At 33.0% G+C, this 13119-nt stretch overlaps 1 long non-coding RNA gene across 1 annotated transcript in view; it reads left to right on the top strand.

Annotated features, from left to right (window-relative positions):
* Positions 1 to 10014: 10014 nt before the first annotated feature.
* The window catches only part of LOC129309140 (uncharacterized), a 50095-nt gene continuing 46990 nt past the window's right edge, over positions 10015 to 13119 (top strand). The window contains exons 1-2 of the long non-coding RNA XR_008592844.1: positions 10015 to 10649; positions 10740 to 10862. This is a non-coding gene — a long non-coding RNA (uncharacterized LOC129309140). The remainder of the gene's footprint in view (positions 10650 to 10739; positions 10863 to 13119) is intronic.

The raw sequence follows: 13119 nt of genomic DNA on the forward strand, positions 1-13119 counted from the left end.
AATTTCAATAGAAAGTTGAATCCTGGGTTGGAGAAATAGAATACAAGAAGACTAATTTGAACTAGCAAAAAAGGAAAGATGAAGCCAAATCACAAGATGAACAGAAAAAACAACAGTGAGGAGAAAGATACCTAGAGGTGTCAAATAAGGACGAAAAGGATGAAGAAACAAGAATAACAAGCCACAGTTTGAAATAGCAGTGGATGCTCAGCAGTGGATGAAGGGAGGAGGAGCTTTGCATCAACGGACCTTTTTTGATTAATAATATATATTTCTTTCTTTCCTTCCTGGACGAAACTCTTCTGAATGCCCAGATAAGGTTCAATACTTTGGATGACATGTACTTTATGATTTCTTAGATCACTTCAAAGGTTAAAGAACGTCCAATTGTTTGTATATTGGTGACTATTCCTTTTGTTTTTTTTTTTTTAGTTCATTATCACAATTGAAGGCTCAATCTAGTTTCATTGAGTGCCACATTTTGATCATAAATCTTGTGTGTTTTTTCTGTTCTCTCAAGCTTTTTCTAGCGAGTTCTTCAAGCTTAAGTAACTCTAGTAATCTAACATGATTTTTTTTTCTTGTGTCAAATGCCATAAGCAATAAAAAAAAATTTATCAAAATACTATATTCCTTCCACGTATAAATGTAAATAAATTTTAACCAATTCACACGATTCAAAAAAATTAATTAAACATAATAATTATATATAAAAGTAACATTTTTTTATTTAAATTCTCTTCTAATTAATCTTTACTTTGAAAATATAAGACCATAGATTTAATACCATGCTTTTAATTTAATTTGAAACTAAAATAAAAAATAGTATAGGTATTTAATTCTAAATTTATATAAATACTAGTTTTAAGCTAAGGTATTCCAAAGGAGTTTGAACTAAATCCGTGACAAGACATCACTAGTATCATTTAGTTGTAATTTAACAAAAAGTTACAAGTTTCGGAGCCATTTAGGTACGAGCAAAGTCTTTTGATCACTTAGAGATTCATCTTTTAGAGGAAAATTGATACCCATTAATTGGAGAATACCAACTTTAGGGGTGGAGATAGGAAGGAACCAACAGTGGCTATAGCCCCCCAATTTTTTATTTTTCTTAGTAAAAATGTAGATGTTATATATTTTTAGCCCTATAAATTAGCACATTGTAAAAGCCTTGAGACACTATATGTAATTCTCATTTCAATTCTATAAGGTTGCGTTTGGGATGGTGGATTTAAGTTGAAAATTTAGATTTAAAATCTCATATTTGAAATATCACATATGAAATTCATAGATTTTAAATTCTTTGTTTGGATGATATAAAAAATTTCAAATGATAATATTAAAATTCTTTGTTTGGATCGAAAATAAAATTTTAAATTCTATATTTAAATTTAAAAGAAACTTGAAATACTGGTCAAAGTCGACGGTTCAAATAGCCAACTGGCACCAGGATTAGATAGTTAAAGCCGACTGGGACTGTAGTATCAGTAATAGCTAGGACGGGACAATCGAATTCTATTAGGATCAGAACGACGAGACGACAAGGACCAGACGGCCAACTTCCATTGGCACTGAATTAACAACGATGATGAGGGCTGTATGGTGAACTTCCACCACGATCGAACTGACAACAACAGGGATTGGATGACTAGTTTCCATTGAGACTGGATGGCCATCTTCCACTAGTACTATACCAACTATGACCGCCAAGACCAGATTGATGGCAACCATTAAGACTAGACCTATAGCAATAATAAGGACTGGACAGCCGACTTCCATAAGGACTAGATGGCCGACTTCCATCATGACTGGAATAGTGGAAGTCGATCTTTAGGTCCCTATTATCTCCCTCAGTCTTGACCTATTGGAAGTCGGCCATTCGGTCTCGGTGGTTGTGTAACATCATCTTTGACATTACCAAACACACAAAACACATAACACGGAACAATGTTATGATAATTGAGATTACATTACATTAATCCCATATATATAGTTATCATAACCCAAGGGTTAAAGAATATTTGAGAAAAACAAGACCCCGAGAAAACTCTTTTCAAAGATCATTTAAGCTCAAACTATAGTTTAAAACTAAGTAAATAAGTCAACAAAAGCATAGGAAATTCATCATGCTATAAAAATAATAAGCAATAATATATTTCTAGTCATATAGGCATAGTACACCGCGACGCAGTACATCATCTGCCACAGCAGACTACATAAAGGGAAACATCCCTCTCTGTGCCTCATACTGCAGCGCGATGAATAATGCACTATGGCATACGTGCCCTGTCATGATAGCTCTCTGGACCAACTTCTAGAGTGTGCTATTTTGCCGTCTAACATCCGATTTGAGCTATTCAAATATCCACATGTAGCTCTTAGAGCCACCTATCTATTGACATCAGTCTCACACCCAAAACATTGAGCCAAATAAGATTTGGACACTCAAACCCAAAATGACTCATTTTCTTTCAAAAATCATTACCAAGGTGTCTAAATGCCAATAGTCGTGGAGCCACTTGGACCAACTCAAATGGACCATAAATAACTTTCCAAGCATTCAAATCATAATAATAACAACCCAAACAAGAATTGGCCACCAAAACCCCTTTTTTAACATAAATTTCACTAGGGGTACCAATTTCTCATAAACAATCCAATAACCAAACTACACATGAATCAAAACAAAACTAATACTTGCACTAATACCTCGACCTCTCACAATCATTTCAACACAAATACAACAAACCCAAGCCAAGATACCCACCATTAACAACAGAATTCATGCAAGTGTATCACAAAACAATATGTGTCTTAAGTTGGCATATGCATTTAATATTTGTTACGAACTAAAATAAATGAAATGACTATACAACTGAGAGCTAGTCCCCCCGATGCTCGGTTGCACCCTCCTTTTCCTTGCCCTTATCGGAGCCTTCACTTATAAAATGTAATAATGGGGTGAGTTGAGAACTTAGTAACCAAATAGTCTAATCAGCTACTTGTGTGTGAGAATAGTTTGTACGTATGTGAAGTGGCATGGTAAAATATGTATCAAGTCTCATATATATACACACACATATGATTTTAATATAGAATGCATGATCAACATACCACCTTATATCCTACTTATATCTTCTGACTGAATCTGTGAGCTAACAACTTGATAGGATCAAGTCTATGTGATTAGACTGGCCCAAGCTCACCATTAATAGAGGCAAACTCGACCAAAAGTGCCTTCACCCACTATAGACTACAAATTCCCCTTGTCCATAATCATTAGGGGTGTTGATGCCCAATCTACCACTTATAATACTGGGACTTTCAAACAATATAATATTGAGCATTGGCACCCCCACAATGCCAGTATACCATATGAATTTCTAAACAATTTTCCAACAACACACTAGGGTGAACTCCCAACCTCTCACAATGATCATGTCAAAAATACTTAATACATCCAACACATATCCATAACATATCATTTAACAATTTCTCATTTTCACTTAAATCATAGAATTTCACAAGTAATTATACATAAAATAGTATTTAACTTTCTGGCAACTAAAATTTTTTTTTTGATACAAAGACAAAATTTAAATGACTTGTCCTTCACTCATCATTATCTGGCAATTTCTATCATGTTGTACTATAAGAACCAGCACAGGTGGGATAAACTCTAAGAGATAGAAGCCAGGCAAAGATAAAAAGCCCATGTTTTAGCCAGGTAATCTGCAGCTTCATTCCCAGAACGAAGGACGTGTTGGACTTTCACCTCCCAACTTCTTGACAGTAAAGCTTTTGCTTTCAAGATGATTCCATAATTAGGATGACAAGGATGAACTTCTTCTTGAATGCAGGAGATAGCAGTAGTAGAATCAGATTCAAGAATGATTCTCCTATATCCAGCATCCCATGGAACCTTCAACCCATGTGCACAGGCCCAAATCTCAACTGTAAGCTCGTTGCCCTCTTATATATGACACATAAACTGGTGTAAAAAGTTCCCTTCTGCTTATATAACAGACCACCACAGGTCATCACTTTATGGAAGTCAGACCAAGCTCCATCAACATTCATCTTCACTCACCCCCTATCAGGTGCACTCCATCTAGTCAGTGTCATACTTGGTCCCCTATTCAGCTTTACTTATGCAGAGTGCATAATCAGAAGTGTAGCTTGAGAGCTTGCTATAATGGTTTTGTTATTAATCCATTTTCCTTCAAAAACAACTAGATTTTGCTTATGCCAAGTCTACCAGCAAACGATAATAAAAAGAATAGACTAATCCTGTTGGTCCTTGTTTCGATTCTTATACATATTCTAGGCAAGCCAACGATGCAGATCAAAAGTAAAGAATTTGTTTTGTTCCTTAGGAGGCACTAATGCCTGCCAAAGTGTATACATTTCAGGATAGTCTCATAAGACTTGAATCATGTCCTCCGTATGAGAGTTGCAGTAGGGACATATATCAGTGTCACTAAGCCCTTTTTGTTTTCTATTCACATTAGTGAGAAGGCTCCTGCAAGTTGCAAGCCAAATAAAACCAGATAAAGGGACATATATTAGTTTTTGAGTTGCTTTATTAATCCATACACTAATTACCCTATTCATAGCACAAATTTAGATACTCATTATACCCAAAATCTCCATTCAACCCTAACAATTCTTATAATACACTCCATTAATCCTATTTAACATCTCAACACATAGATAACATTATTACATTATCCACATTATTCTTAGTTATCCAATTTCCACCTAAGGTTTGTCCAAATTTTAACCAACAATTTCAAATCATTATATAATCCATAAATATAAGTTTAGATGCTTAATTTAACTACCCAAGACCTTAACTAAGGCAATAGGTTCAACCATTATCCAAAAAAAAACTGAATCAAAGCCTTAAAATACTCTAATCATCAAAAAAGTTTGAATATAAGGAGAAGGAGAAGTGGAGGAAGCTCACCCAAAGCTAAATCTTACTTTAAATGCTTCTAAAGTGACTCCAAGGTTGAGCCTTAGCACTAACCAGTCGTCTCCTATTGACTCTTTATGTTCTCTCTATCCCACTTCTCATTTTCTATTTGATTTTGTGATCTAATAAATGTAGAAATTTGTACATGTGCCGCGGTGCATAGAGAACTCCACATACATTTGGAATCTCTCTCCGTGCCATGGCCCGCTTAAACACTAATCTAGCCCTCTTCTACGGCTGTCCAATGATCCATAAGCTATATTAGTCTCCCAAAAATAACATTAATCAAAAATTCATTTAATTTGACTAACATACCCTTATAAAACATTGAAAATTCTCAAAGTTAAAATACAGGATGTTATTAGTCGCATCAATCTGGTTTTGATGGTCACTATTAGACCAGTCCTGGTAGAAGCCAATCATTCAATCCCAGTGGCCACCATTGGTTAGATCTTGATAGAAGTAGACCGTCTGATCCCCGTTGTCACTATCGATCCTATCCAAGTAAAAGTCAGCCATTCGGTCCCCCTAGTTACTGTCAGTCCAGGCCCTATAAAAGTTGGCCTATCGGTCCCCATTATTATCATAGATATGTCCTAATAGAAGTAGGCCATCAAGTCTCCATGGTCGCCGTCGGTCGGGTCTTCATCATCGTCATCGGTTTGGTTCTAGTGGAACTCGATTGGTCGGGCCCCTTATCAAAGTCAATCAGTTCTAGTAGAAGTCGGCTGTCCTGTCCCCATCATCGCTGTCTATCTTATCCTGGTGGAACTAGGCCAGCTTGTCCCCATCAGTTCGCTTCTAATGAAAGTCGGTCGGTTAATCTATATTGTGGTCATTGATCCAGTCTTGGTGGAAGTCAGCTATCTAGTCCTAATAGTTGCCATTTGTTTGGTCCCTATGGAAATTGGCCGTTCGATCCCCGTCACAGCTGTTAGTCTTGTCCTAGTGGAAGTCTTCCGTTTAGTCCACATTGTCATCGTTGATCTGGTCCCAGTAGAAGTCGACTGTCTAGTCTCATTCATCACTATTGGTTCAATCTCGGTTGAAGTCGGCCATCTCATCCCAGTGGTTGTTGTTAGCCCAGTCCCTATAGAAATTGGCCATCTGATCCCCATTGTCACCTTAGGTTCAGTCTTAGTAGAAGTTGGCCATTCGGTTCCCATCGTTGACGTCAATCAAGTCCTTATTGTTGTCGTCGGTCTGATCCTTGTGGAAGTCTACAGGTTGATCTTCGCTATGGCTGTTGATTAGGTCTCAGTGGAAGTCAACCATCCAATCTCAATGGTTGCTATAAGTCCGATCCCTATAGAAATGGACCATCTAGTCCTCGTCAGCCTTATCCCAGTAGAAGTCTTCTGTCTGGCCCCTGTCTTCATTGTTGGCCTTATCCCAGTGGAAGTCTTCTGTCTAGCCTCATCGTCACTATCGATCCGGTCCCAGTGGAAGTCTACTGCCTGGTCTCTATCAACGGTGGTAGCTTGTTTTCGTCAACTTTGACAGTCTAGTCTAATTACCGTTGGATGGTCAATCAAAGCCTTCATGAATTTGAGTTAAATTACAAAAGAGAATGAGTTAGGATTTGAAACAATAGAAGTTTAGAAAGGATTTTAAATTACAAAGAAATTGAGATAGAACTTGGATTTAGATTTAGATCAAATTCAAATTTATACATTTTTAATTACCTAAACAATGAATTTAGCTCAAATTCAAATTCATATGTATCCAAACATTGCGTAATAGTCTTTTATGCATGTATAGTCCAATTGTTATAGTAGCTTAAATATATAGTTGTCATAGGATCTACTTATTTTTAACGAGATAATGTTACAGTTGCTCTTAAAGTATTTAAGTCATTTGATTTTTCTTTCATTTTATTTTTGACAAAAGAAAATTATGAGAATTATTACTAATAAACTTTATAAAGTATTGCAACAAAAATTTCAAAATATATTGAATGAAGAACATATCAATTAAAAGAATTAAATATTAAATTCAATAAGCAAGTAATAAAGTTTTTTAAATTAAATAGAACTTTAGATCCCAATGATGCATTCCTAGCCTCGAAAATGGAAATGGTCTTCAAAACTTTTGCATTCTCCATGAAGTATCTTGCAATTTCAAACTCACATTCTTAGCCTTTGTACTCTTGAAGAGTGAATTCCTTCAGGTGTGAAGAAAGGCATTGAGGAACATTCAATGTTAGTTCTATTAACACTCTCACCCAGTTAGGATCAACAGAAATCTGAGCACAAATACAAAAGTTAGAAACTACCTATAGAAAAGGCGATGTGCACAAAATCAAGTTGAAATTAAGAAGCTAACCTTATTAATCACAAGACTTTCAAGCTTGGGGCAGCTTTGTAGGCATTCCACTATCCGATTCAAGTGATCTTCATGAAGACGTGAAATTTCTAAATGGGTTAAATGGTCAAATGTAAGAATATCAAATGCAGGCAACTTGTCCTATATATTATGAAGACCAAGCTTAATTGGTTATAAAATTATAGAATGGAAAGCAACATTGCAAATCAGCATCATTCATACCCCATTTAAATGTAAGAATGTAACATTAGTCAAAGCTTTTGAAGTAATTAGAAAGATAGGAACATTTGCTAAAACCAAATGTTCAAGCTTTTCAATATTAATGGTAAAATCTTTCTCTTCCTGCTCATCACCATCTTCATCTTCATCTTCTTCCCCATCTTCGTCATTTATCCTCAAATCTAGTACCAATTCTTCCAAAAGTGCACACCCTAAACATTCATAATCTAGAAGTTCAACATTGACCAAATGCATGACTTTAAGAGAAGGCAACTTAATAAAAGAATACCCAATTGAACTTTAAAACCCTCATGATAGCATTGTTGAAGATGCTGGGGGGCGCTACAATGTCCTCATTATAATTGGAGTACAACTCAAAATACTCAACTTTGCAATTTATAGCTATGTTAATTCAAATATTAATCTTAGTGGGGGAACCTTTTTTTGCTAACCCATTTTTATAAATTTTCTTTTCTATTTTTGCCCTAACCCATCTCCTCATTTATAATTTAAATTTAAGATCATGTACCATAGCCATTCCTTTTATGAATCTCACTGCCAATATTTTCTCTCAATGGTTTTTTTATTTATAATATATCTTAACTAATACTTTAATATTTGTTTATACATGTGCGCGCGCACGCATATACACATATTTGTGGGGCGTGGAATAGTTGAATTCACCAGCAAGGAGGAGCACTTCTTTCCAATGACAGGTCCAGGCATCACTCATTGGGCCAAAATGAAAAATTCAAAAAAATAGGGGCCAAAAATAGATTTTTTTTATTTCTGTAAGCCAAAAGTATGAAAAATTATCAAAATTTTCATATGGGCCCTTAGATCCGTTCGTGCTTCTTCCTTGCGATCCCCAGCATGCACATTGAAAACGGTTTGGTCACACTATTCATGGTTTATTGATTTCCCTCTTTCAATAATTTTATAAATATCTAATTCAGTTTAATGTTCTTGCCTTTCCATCACTACTCCCTATACTCATACATAACACCTATCACAATTATATTTATGTTTATATCTATAAATAAAAAAATGTTATAAAACAACAATTATAAATATTTAATTTAATAAATTAATAAATACTATTATTCATGAGCAATAAAAAAATACTTTCAGTTATCAAACAAATCCAAGCATATCTCTTTCATTAATTATAGGAGCATCTTTCAACAGGTATATTTTAATTTTCCCATTCGCAATGCACATGGAGCCATAATAGCAGAGCACTAGTGTGGGCCCCTGATTCTTGTCAACGATAAATAAATAAATAAATAAATAAATAAATATATATATATATATATATATTATATAATCTATTATAGATTATAAATATAAATTAAGTTCATTAACGTTTCAATGAGAATATTCATTTAAAGACAAAAAAGTTATAATTTTTTCTTTTAATTTTTTAAAATAATTTAACATATTTCATTTTAAAGAATAATTTAATATATTTCATTTTATCTTTTCCATTTTCTACATCCATGGATAACATTTAATAATAATAATTGGAATAGGAATGAAAATTATCATTTATATAACCGTATGTGAATTTTTACATTGCCTATTACCTAATTAGTAATTAGTAAAACTAAATTCAATCAAAAAAATTAGTAAAAGCAAATAAAATATATAATAGAAAAAATATTATTTTTGATTTATACACTTTACTTAGATTTTAGTATAGGTCTCTATACTTTTTTTTTGGATAGTTTAGATTGTTATTTTTTTTATCTATTTGTAACATTAGTTTTTACATAGTTAAAGAGGTGGTAACGTGGCATAAACAATTATTAATAATACTAACATGCTAGTTAATGCAATTAATTTTTTGCTTACGTAATAAATTGATCTTAGATGAATTTTTTAAAAAGAAAAAATAAAAAAAAAGATGACATCAGATGAAATAAAAAGGCAACTTCAACTCTTAAATGATCAGCAAAATGCACAAATTAAAAAAAAACTTATATCTTCATTTTCTAGGCATAAAATACTCTAAGTTAGTTTTTTATTTCATCTGACATATTTTTTTAATTTTTACTTATTAAAAAATTTATATTAACATTAATTTCACACGTAAGTGTAAAATTAAAGATATTAATTGATATATCAATATTATTAATATTATTTATATTATATTTATATTTTTTAAAAAATACAAGCACCAACGTTTAAGCCAAAAAAAGGTGTAGAGACTTCGGAAAAAAAAACAAGAACATAATCCGAGACCTGAAAAAAGAAAATGCATGGCTAATAGTAGACTTTTCTTGGTATAATAATATAATAATGTTTTGTCTCCATCATCCTTTTTCAACCTAATAAATAATAACATTAAAATTGATTGATGGCGGGTGAGAGCAGAATGACGGTGATTCTTTCTCTCTTCTTTCCTTCTTTCTTTGTTTTTTTTGTTTTGTTTTGTTTTGTTTTTGTTTTTTAATACCCCAAGCCTGCAAAACTAACCCGAATGACGGCGACTCTCCCAACGTTCTGATGTCCAAAAGGCAAAACCCTGGTTTCATTGACCGTCTTCTCTCCTCTTCTCTTTGGCGTGTGCTCAGATCTGCAACATTTCGTTCGACTCTCATCTCCTACGATGACTTCGTCTGCTCTCGTCCATCCGTGGGTTTTTCTTTTCTTAAATCTTATTTCCTGAACCGATTAAACCTTGTTCAATGCCCCAAACCCCTAAATTCCATTATTTCTGTCATCTTGTGGTGATCAGTCCTAGTTAATTCCTCCAGTTTCCATCTCACTCGCGGAACTGCCGCCGCCGTATCCTGCACCACCGTTCCTGTATATCCACCCTCGCGGCGTTCACCTCCGTTTTCGTATTCGCCTCCATCACGGCTATGCCCACTCCCACTGTCGTACCCCCGGCCGCCGCCGCTTCCTCTTCCACAAGACTGAGCTTCGTTCACCCTAATGTCCCGACCATCAAGGCTCTGACCTTTCTTGCCGTCGATCGCATCGATCCCTCATGGACTGCTCTGATTCGAACCTCTTGACCTTCTGGTCTCGCGATCGTTCGATTCGATAATGTCGCCGAAAGGAGCAAAGGCCTTGCCGAGGGCGTCTTTCTCTCTTCCCATTATCCTTCAAGGGCTCGAAGGTATACTGTCTTATTATTAATAGTTTTTTCTCGTACTGTTTTCCTCAATCTAGAAATTCTAGTTATGTTTGTCGTTTGACTACCAATTAGGCCATGAATTGGTGAAAACAATAAAATGGCAGCAAAAGATGGTGGCAGTGAGGCAGACCGTGGCCAAACATTGCGTGGCTTCTCCCATCTGTTCAAGATGTCACTGATCGTATCAGGTACCAGGTAATCTTCCTTTATGGCTCAAAATACTGATATATTATTTCTTAAATTTCTGCCGATTTTCTTTTCTTTTAAAGTTTAACTGCCCCACCTGGTTAATGCTTGACTACTTAATTCAGAACTCCTAGTGAATATAATGTTATTTGGTATCTTTTTCATAGAATCCTAACATTTTATGATATATCCTTTCGAAAGGAGGGTCACTCTGTTGTTGATTGCTGGGTGGATTTATCATATTTTTTAATACCTGTTAGCATCCATCTTGTGTGTTACGGAACCAATACATCATATCTTATGGTCTGTGTCATGTTGTTGTATTGTTGTTCACTACTTCTTATGTCAATCTAAGAAAGAGTTTATCAATTAGAAAATACTGTTACACTATTGTCTATGAAATTGTTTGGCAGCCACATGCTTGATACATAAAATTGACTCTGCACAGCTTCCTTTTTTATAGATAACCATCACACCAATCTCCTTTATTATGATTGATGTAGGACTCGAGGAAACCACTATCTACATATACCACATATAGCTAATTGCATTCTTTTTCATTTTTCTCCAAGTGCTTTTTGTTGATTTTTTCTTGCATTTTAAATCTTTTTTTAAATATAAGAATATCTTTTTAATATGTACACTTCCTATATCATTTATCTATATTTTAGGTTTAAACTTGATGTTTTATTTAGCTTAGATATGTCTTCGAAAAATGCTTAAGGTTTTATTTTTTTTCTTGATATCCTTCTCAATTTTTAAATAAAAGCCATCATTTATGAAGAATGTTAATCAAATATGCATCATATTATCGAAGATTTATAGTCTTTTCTTTTAGAAAATATTTTTGATGTGGGACTTAAGGAAACCACTATGCAAACACACCTTGTATAACTCCTTTCATTCTTTCTCTTTTTTTCTTCCTTTTGCTTTTGTTGATTTTTTCCTTACATTTTAAAGATTTTTTTAAAATATATTTTTAATATTTGCACTTCCTTTTTTTGTATCTATATTTTTTGGACTTGATTTTTTTTATTTAGCTGAAATATGTCTTCATAAAGTGCTTAATGCTTTATATTTTTCTTGATATCTTTTTCTATTTTTAAATAAAATTCATCATTTCTAAATTATGGTAATTAAACACTCATAAAAAATGTATCATATTATCAAATATTTATAGTATTTTCTTTAAAAAAAATTATATTTTTGATGGGGACTTGGGGAAATCACCACGCATTCAGTCATATGTAACTTATTGCATTCTTTTTTTTTTAATGTGTTTTTTTTGTTGATTTTTTCCTTACATTTTAAAGGTTTTTTTAAGCTCATCTTTTTAATCTACACTTCCTATTATTTTTTGTATATTTTCATATAAACTTCATTTTTTAGCTTAAATATGTCATCGAAAAGAGCTTAATACTTTATAATTTTCTAGATATATATTCCAATTTTTAAATAAAAGTCATCTTTTATGAATAATGTTAATTATATATTCATAAAAATGTATCATGTTTTATGGATAATGTTGATATCTTTCCTAAATCTTTAAGTATAATTCATCATTTAAGAATTACGGTAAGCATATATTCATAGAAATTGTATCATATCATCAAACATTTATAGTATTTCTTTTTAAAAAATATATTTTTGATGTGGGAGTTGGGGAAACCACCATGAACACACTGCATATATAACTTATTACATGCTTCCTCTTTTTTTAAATGTGTTTTTTTGTTGATATTTTTCTTACTTTTTAAATTTTTTCTTTCTCAGTGCATTCTTTCTCTTTCTTGATTTTTAAATAAAAATAATCTTTTATGAATAATGTTAATCACGTATTCATAAAAATGTATCATATTATAAAACATTTACATTATTTCTTTCTTTCTTTCATGGAATTTTTGTTGATTTTCCCCACCATTTTAAATATTTTTAATAAATAAGGACACATCTTTTTAATCTTTGTATTTCCTATTATTTATCCACATTTTTTTTGATTAAATATGGCTTTAAGATGTGCTTAAAATGTTATATTTTACTTCATATTTTTTTCAATTTTCAAATGAAAGCCGTCCATTATGAAAAATGTTAATCATATATTCACAAAAAAATGTATCATATTATCAACTACATTTAAAGTATTTTCTTTAAAACTTGAGGAAACCATGATACATTTACACCATATATAACTCATCGTAAGCTTTCCCTTTTCTTTCCTTTTGTTTTTTTTCGGTTAATTTTTTCTTACATTTTAAAGTTTTTTTCT

Source organism: Prosopis cineraria, unplaced genomic scaffold, assembly GCF_029017545.1.
Source record: "Prosopis cineraria cultivar Desert tree isolate PC_DT_omini unplaced genomic scaffold, ASM2901754v1 PC4, whole genome shotgun sequence".
NCBI classification, from domain to species: domain Eukaryota; kingdom Viridiplantae; phylum Streptophyta; class Magnoliopsida; order Fabales; family Fabaceae; genus Prosopis; species Prosopis cineraria.